The sequence below is a fragment of the Nanorana parkeri genome, unplaced genomic scaffold (genome assembly GCF_000935625.1).
Source record: "Nanorana parkeri isolate BGI_ZX_2015 unplaced genomic scaffold, ASM93562v1 scaffold1641, whole genome shotgun sequence".
NCBI classification, from domain to species: Eukaryota; Metazoa; Chordata; class Amphibia; order Anura; family Dicroglossidae; genus Nanorana; species Nanorana parkeri.
The window spans coordinates 123,411-130,643 of record NW_017307909.1 but is presented as its reverse complement, the minus strand read 5'-3'; the positions used below and the strand labels follow the sequence as shown (position 1 = coordinate 130,643).

At 38.0% G+C, this 7,233-nt stretch overlaps 1 protein-coding gene across 1 annotated transcript in view; it reads left to right on the top strand.

Moving 5' to 3' along the window:
* Window positions 1–7,233, top strand: part of PUDP (pseudouridine 5'-phosphatase) — a 255,615-nt gene that overhangs the window by 247,224 nt on the left and 1,158 nt on the right. The gene's annotated exons all lie outside the window — the stretch shown is intronic.

Here is a 7,233-nt window from a genome sequence, read left to right as displayed (position 1 = left end):
TATATATATATATATATAGCACACACATAGTAAAAGTAAAAGGTACAATTAGTATGACGCAGAGGTACGCTTTGTCTCCAGACAATAGTAGGACCTAAAAAGGGCAGAGGGGCAGGATTTAACGAACCGCCTGTGTTCTGCATATCATTCCACTAAGGGATGAAGGTAATTGCTGTGGACATCTCGGAGGTTGTGACTTTTTGGTTATACAGTGAGTGGTAACAACAGGCAGAAATGAAGCATGGTCAATAAGGCAAAGGGTCAGGACAGGTGGATAACAGGGATCATCTAAAAAACAGGTAAAAGGTCATGGCAGTCAGCCAACAAGGATCATAGAGAAACAGGTAGAGGTCGTAAGCAGGTATCAGAACTGGAACACAGAGATCACAGGGTCTTTGCTCAGGCAACTCCCAAGTTCATTGAACAGGTTTAAATATCTTTCCCATACATGACCTCAGAGGAAGTGTCCAGCAGCACCTCTTGCTAAGAACCAGCAAGGGGAGTGTGAAATTGTCTTAACACATGGACTAGAATAGACCTAATGCAGTTTTCCAAGGATTTAGAGAGCTTTTGCACAGATGAACAAGAATCAAGTATGAGATCTAAGTGTGAACAGCAGACTGATTCTGCAACATGAACAGCTACAGACAGTGACACAGGTTGGTTCTAAAGACAGCAAACTATGACAGTATATGAATAATCCTGCATACAAATGCAGGTTTATACCTACACCTTTTAGCCACCTTGTAATAAAAGGTCTGAACATTTAGCTGTAATGCCATAATACTGTGAGCAATTTTTACAGTGTCTTTCTGTTGAAGGAAAAATATGAAGTGGCACAGAATACAGCCACATATGTTGATGGTATAGCATTTATGTAACAATAGTGAAAGAAAACAGAGTAGCATTCTGTCGTGGGTGCACAAGAAGTAATCTTGTCTAGAATACATTTTAACAGATTCTAATGGATTCTCCTCAAAGAACTGTGACTTAAGGTACTAATTATCCCTTTTTATAAAAAAAAAAAAAAATAGCACTGCATACCTCAGTACTTACAATATATGCTGTGTGCTTTTCTTTTGAAGACTGTCATTACTTGGTATTCTGTATCTGAAAATCCTCTGATTTGTGTGTGGCTTTGCATGATGTCTCGCAACAGGGGCTACAGCCAGACCTCTCAAATCGGTGCTAATGTGCTAACACAAACAAGCAACATCAAAGACCATCAAGCCATTCCTCCCCCAATGATGGGGCGTATAGTCCAGACCTTTCTGTGGCATGCTCAGTGCTTGCTCTCCAACCAGAACTTCTGAGAATTGGCACTGAGTGATCCAAGACTAGCTGCATTTGGTAGCAAAAATATAAATTGTAGGCCTCATGTAAGAAAAAAAAGAACAATGAGGAATGTTGCCTTGGTGTCTTTGAATATAGTAAACCAAAAAGAAAGTTTATTGCTACCTTTGTGCATCTGACGTGCAAACACAAAATAACTATAGGGCATGCTTATACAAGTGTCTATAAACTGAGACACTAAACAAATGTTTAAAGTACAGTGCATTTTAACTGCATGTGATGCCAGTGAATATGGTTGTGGGGTTCTCCATAGTACTTCTTTAACAGGACTTGGGGGAATATATTTAATACCAACATTTGTCTTTTTTTCAGAATAGAGTTGAAAATACCTTTTAAATCCCAGTTTATCTTGTGTGGTGCATGTCCCCTTGGGGAAATTCCCTTCACCTTTTGTCCTAGAAATGCAACAGGAAGCGAGAGGAAATCTCTACAAAACAAATTGAGTTTCCCATTAGAACAGCTGTCATTGGAACATGTGTCTTCACAGGAAGATTCACCCTTTTCTCTTGTCCCTGTCACAGCTCAAAATGTGGAATTTCCCACCATCTTCTGTACCGGAGACAGTGGTCACCAAGAACAATAGTAAGGGACAAAGAGAGCAATGAAAACTTGACAAAGGTCCTAAGCCTCTTACATTCTATGCAAAACTAAATTTACATTTTGGCTTAATGTAAACATTTTTAAGATTACATTTAAAAAAATCTATATATTTTTTTTACATCACTGCCTCTGCATTTCTTGAATGAACTTTTGTTCTAGTAATGCACACTTCCCATTTGGCTGTATAGTGATACATGGCATTGCTCATTACTATTTTTCAAGGGAGGACTTTCATTATTGTGATTGATATCAAATATATTGTACTACCCTGCTCACATTTTATACTTTGTCATTTAGTTGCAGTCTTCTTCTATCACTTATGTAAATGCCCAATTAATAGTGAAGATGAGCCTCACTTCCCCTGATGCATACCAGGAAGCTGGATTCAGAGTACGGGCAGAGGTATCAATAGTTGAGACTGAATAGAGATAGATGAGCCAGATAACTGGGGCAAATCAGATGAATAATTTGCAGAATGGATTTTAAGAAGTTCAACCTTCACTAGTATTGAGTTAAGTTATAGTACGTTTTACAATGGTAAAATTCGCTCAGGGTATAATAGGATAAAAAAAGAAATTAAGGAGCAGATTGACTTTCAAGCTTCATCTTGCAAAGGGAATTTTGCATACAAAATCAAATTGATTCCCTCCTCTGTAAATGAATGAACTGTGGGTTTGTAAGTACCTTTTTATTTAAGCTCATTCTCTCTTCTTTTTATGTGAATGGAGTATTCAAGGCTTGCTTTTTTGTGCCACTTACATAAAAGGACCACACAGCACAGTGCTCTCTAAAATATTTGCTTGCAAGAATTACCTGCATGATATCATTGTGTTAACCTTTCCATGCAAGAATGGTTCTACACTGCATCTCCTTGTTAAGCATTATGTACAAGAGTACACATGCAGAGCATTGATTTGTTACAGAAACTGTGTAAATCTACCACTACCCAGTTTCTTCTGTTAGTTGGCTCTTGGCTATTTTCTAAGTGAGTCTACATTTTTTTTTTTTTTTTTTTAATACTTTGATAAAGCCCAAGATTTCATTAGGAAATTAGTGTATTTTCTGCCTTGGATATGGAGTTTGCAGCAAATCAATATTTTGCTAGTATTTATAGGTATAATCCAACACTCCTTTTTAATGCTGTACTTCCAAAGGCAGTGGAAAATCTGGTAAAAGTTGAATTTTAATTTGATATTATATGATTTCCTTAGGCATTAGCTATTGCCTCTTCTCTATTGTATTTGAACTGTGGTATCAATTGGTTCACTTTGCAAAGCACTGATGCACAAGAAATGGGCACATAATGTTTCCCGATCTTGTGACATGCACTGCCTGGATTTTTCAGCCAAGAATTTTTCACTGGCATTCACCCTGTTTGTTTTGTACATTTTTTTACGTGCTATACCGCGGGGATACCATGCATCCTTCGATTGATTAATTTCTCATAAGTGAATGTCCACCTGCAGTTCTGGAAACTTTGGATATTTGCTTGCTCTTGGGATGTTTGCCAGTGAAATTCATTCTGCTAGACTTTTACAGGGCTATTCATTAAAGGCATATGGACAAGGCAGACGTGAACAATCTAGGACAGCATAGCTGAACTGGAAAGTGAGTTGATTTGGAGAATTTTTTCAAATTGGCTATTTTGGCCTAGATTGTTCACTTCTCCTGCCTTCTCCAAACTCTTCATCCTTTAGTGAATAGACCTGTCAGAATTTTTTATTGGTTCAATCTACTCTACGATATGCCTGAATATTGACAAGAAGGAGAGGGGTGTTGATACTACCACTACCCCTGCCTCTATGGTAGTAATGTTAATTATTCACCAGCATACCTGCTTTCATTATGTCACTTAGGTAATAGAAATGTATGCTCACACTTGTTGGGGTTGTGTACAGCTGGGTGGGCTAAGGAACACTGGTTAGTGTTGCTTGTTATTGTTGAGCTTTTCCTTATTCCTTATGTTGTTTATTATCCTTAGACTTGCAGGGTTATTCACTAAAGGGTGAGGAGTTTGGAGAAGGCAGGAGAAGTGAACAATTTAGGACAAAATAGCTCACTTTCCAGTTTAGCTATGTTGTCCTAGATTGTTCACTTCCCCCACCTTCTCCAAACTCTTCACCCTTTAGTGAATAACCCATTAGTGTTTTTCTGACACTAGCACTACCACTGAAGATATGTCTACTCCTAAGCTGTTGGCTTGGAAAGTTAGGGGTCTCTATAACAGTTAAGTGCTCAACCATTGTGCAATATTTAAAAAGACAGAGGGCTGGTGGCCTTGTGCTTTTTGGAGACCCACATGACTCTAGCACCTATTTTTTTTACCTTCCTCTGGATCAACTGCAGGTAACTATAGGCATAGTGTTTTGTTTATCGATGTCTTCAATGTATTTATTTACATTTGATGGCATTTTAACCTAATTATGCAACTATGTAATTTTGTAGCTGCCCCAGGCTGGGTGCATCTCATCATTCTACCCATGCATCTTCCTCTCTGGGTGTCACCTTCCTTCTCTTCCTTTTTCCAAAATGTACACAGTCTTTATATATATATATTTTTTTTTTAACCACAGTACTAAACTGAGCATTGAACCTCCATCACCTTGGTACCTGTAAACCCCCCTTATTTGCCACTACTAGATTTGCTAAACTTCTGTTTACTATTGCAATGTTAAATGCTTGGGGAGATTTGATATTTGATCCCTGATAAGAGAATGTTTTTCGGCTTCACCTCCACCTACAGCACCATGTCATGCAATTATATAATATGATAATACATTATATTAATAGGACCACTCCTACTTGTCTTCATGGAAGCTGGGTACTTTCCTCTCATCACCATTTGACAGTATGGGAGACTTCCGAAAGTCATGCTTGCATGACGATGTCTAGACTAATCAATAACAGGAGTTTGCAGAGGCTAATTAAACAGGAGTTTGCAGAGGCTAAGTTAAAGGCTTAGAAAGCATGCCTTTTTAAGCACCGAACACTCCGCAGACAATGCACAATCCATTCAACTTCTCTCCCAAGTTGCGAGCCACGTGCCAAAAATAAGCTTTTCTTTTCTCTCCAGTGAATCTTTGAACACAAGGAGGATGCAGGAAGCTTCTGGCATATCCTACCAATCACAGACTCAGACCTCCAGTGGTTGCTTCACTGCTTTACCCAATAGGGAAAGAGTTAACATAACAGGTGACTGCCACTTTTAAACATGTTTTCTCCCACCTTTACCCTTTTAAAACAACTACTTCACTAGATACAACTGTGTAGCTGGAAACTATTGATCTCCTCTCTTAACTTTTTGTGGAACAAATCAAACTCCTAGAAGCCCCATTAAAAGCCCTAGAAATTGAAAAAAAACATCTCCTTTTTGCTAAACTACCTGGTGCAAATGGGCTTTCCTTGGAGTTGTATGCCAATGTTGCAGATGTTTTAGTTCCTGGAGCTATATGATGATTTAATCTATCCCCTTCTATGAAAATGTTTTTAATATTTCTTATCTCGAAACCTAATAAAGACCCAAAACCTCCAGAATTATATTGACCTATTCTCTTTACTGCAAACTAACATAAAAATTCTTGCCAAAGTGCTTTCTATACATTTGAGCCAGTTGATCACTAGCCTCATTCACCCCAATCAAACAGGATTTTGTCACTACTAATAAACACTACTTCAAACACTAGGCTTCTTTTTTTGCACCTGCAAACAACTTATATTTAGGTAGAAACTAGTGTAATTGTCAACCTTTGATTCCGTTGAATAGTTGTCCCTTTGATATTTCCTGTGCAGATTTGACCTTGGCCCACATTTTTTCAAATTGCTGCAATTGCTCTACATTCAACTTACGCCCAAGCTTGCTGTTAATGGCTTTACATCTGGTCTGTTTCCCTTCTCTAGAAGCACAACACAGGAGTGCCCTTTATCCCGCCTACTCTATATGCTGGCAGTAGAACTTCCTGGCAGGGAGAATTAGGGCAGATCCTGGTATTAAAGGTCTTCCAATTGGGGCCTTTAAATACAAAATTGGTCTATATGCAGATGACATACTCCTATAATTAGTGGATCGAAGCTGTACAAACAGCTTTCTTAGTTATTACCGAGTACGGACAATACTCCAGCCTCTAGTAAACTGGACTAAGTACTACATCCTCCCCCTTGACAGCTCCCCCCCTACATAGGAACAATCCATTCTTCCTATGGTCAGGGCAATCACCACTACATACCTCGGCATTCAAGTGTGAAATGTTTCAGCTGAATTTGCTAATCTAAATATTGAACCTCGGATTTCCCTTATCAAGAATAAAACGCAAACATGGACTAAACTTCCCTTAGGAGTAATGGCAAGGTAAGCCTTGTCAAGACGATTCTTCTACCAAATATTTTATACATACTATTTATAAACCTCTTATGTTTTTTTAAATGATTTATTCTATCCTTAAGCGCAAACCTAACTAGAAAGTCATTCAACAACATTTAGACAATGGGGGCTAGCATTTCCTGACCTGCATTTATAAAATATAGCTTCTCAACTCTCTCACTTCACCATTGGATGGTTCTGAATCTACCAGATTCTTGCATCATCTTAGCATACCAAGGGCCAAAAAATTTCCAGATCCCTTGTATACAATATCTGAAGGCTTCAGGGGTCAGAATCCAAAGACTCCCCAAGACTTACCATGGGTTAATGTGGATGTACATCATCATTGGTTACTATGGCTTAATGTTTATTGTACTTCATCATTGCATTTTTCTATGCATTTATTAAATATTTCTAAATATGGTACAACTTTTGATTTAATTTTGTATGCCATGTTGTAATATTTTTAAACTCCTTTGTATGCATATTGGCCTGATATATTTTACTCCTTTGCATGCACATTTGCCTGGTATATTTAAGACATCATTTATGCTCTCTTATTTACAAATTGGAACCTATGTTAAAAATCTTGTTTTTTTCTGTAGAAACTGGGCTTGGCCCTACTACATTCTAGTCCTTGAGCTTCCTTGTTGCTCCTTTTATGTGATCAGCAGTTTCTTGACCAATAGGGAGACTCAGAAGGTAAAAAGTAGAGGGGCCAGTTTAGACAGTTTTGAGAAAAAGTCAAAATCTTCATATATAAAATCTGATAGCTATATGTCAGGATACACTGCTGTTGAGATTTCCTTTCACTTGAAAGTGAACAGAAAGTGTGAGGGATTCCCCTTCTTGATGATTGTCATTGGGATAAGTGTCTTCATTGAAAGATTTTGTTATCACAGTGTGTGTGTGTGTGTGTATAT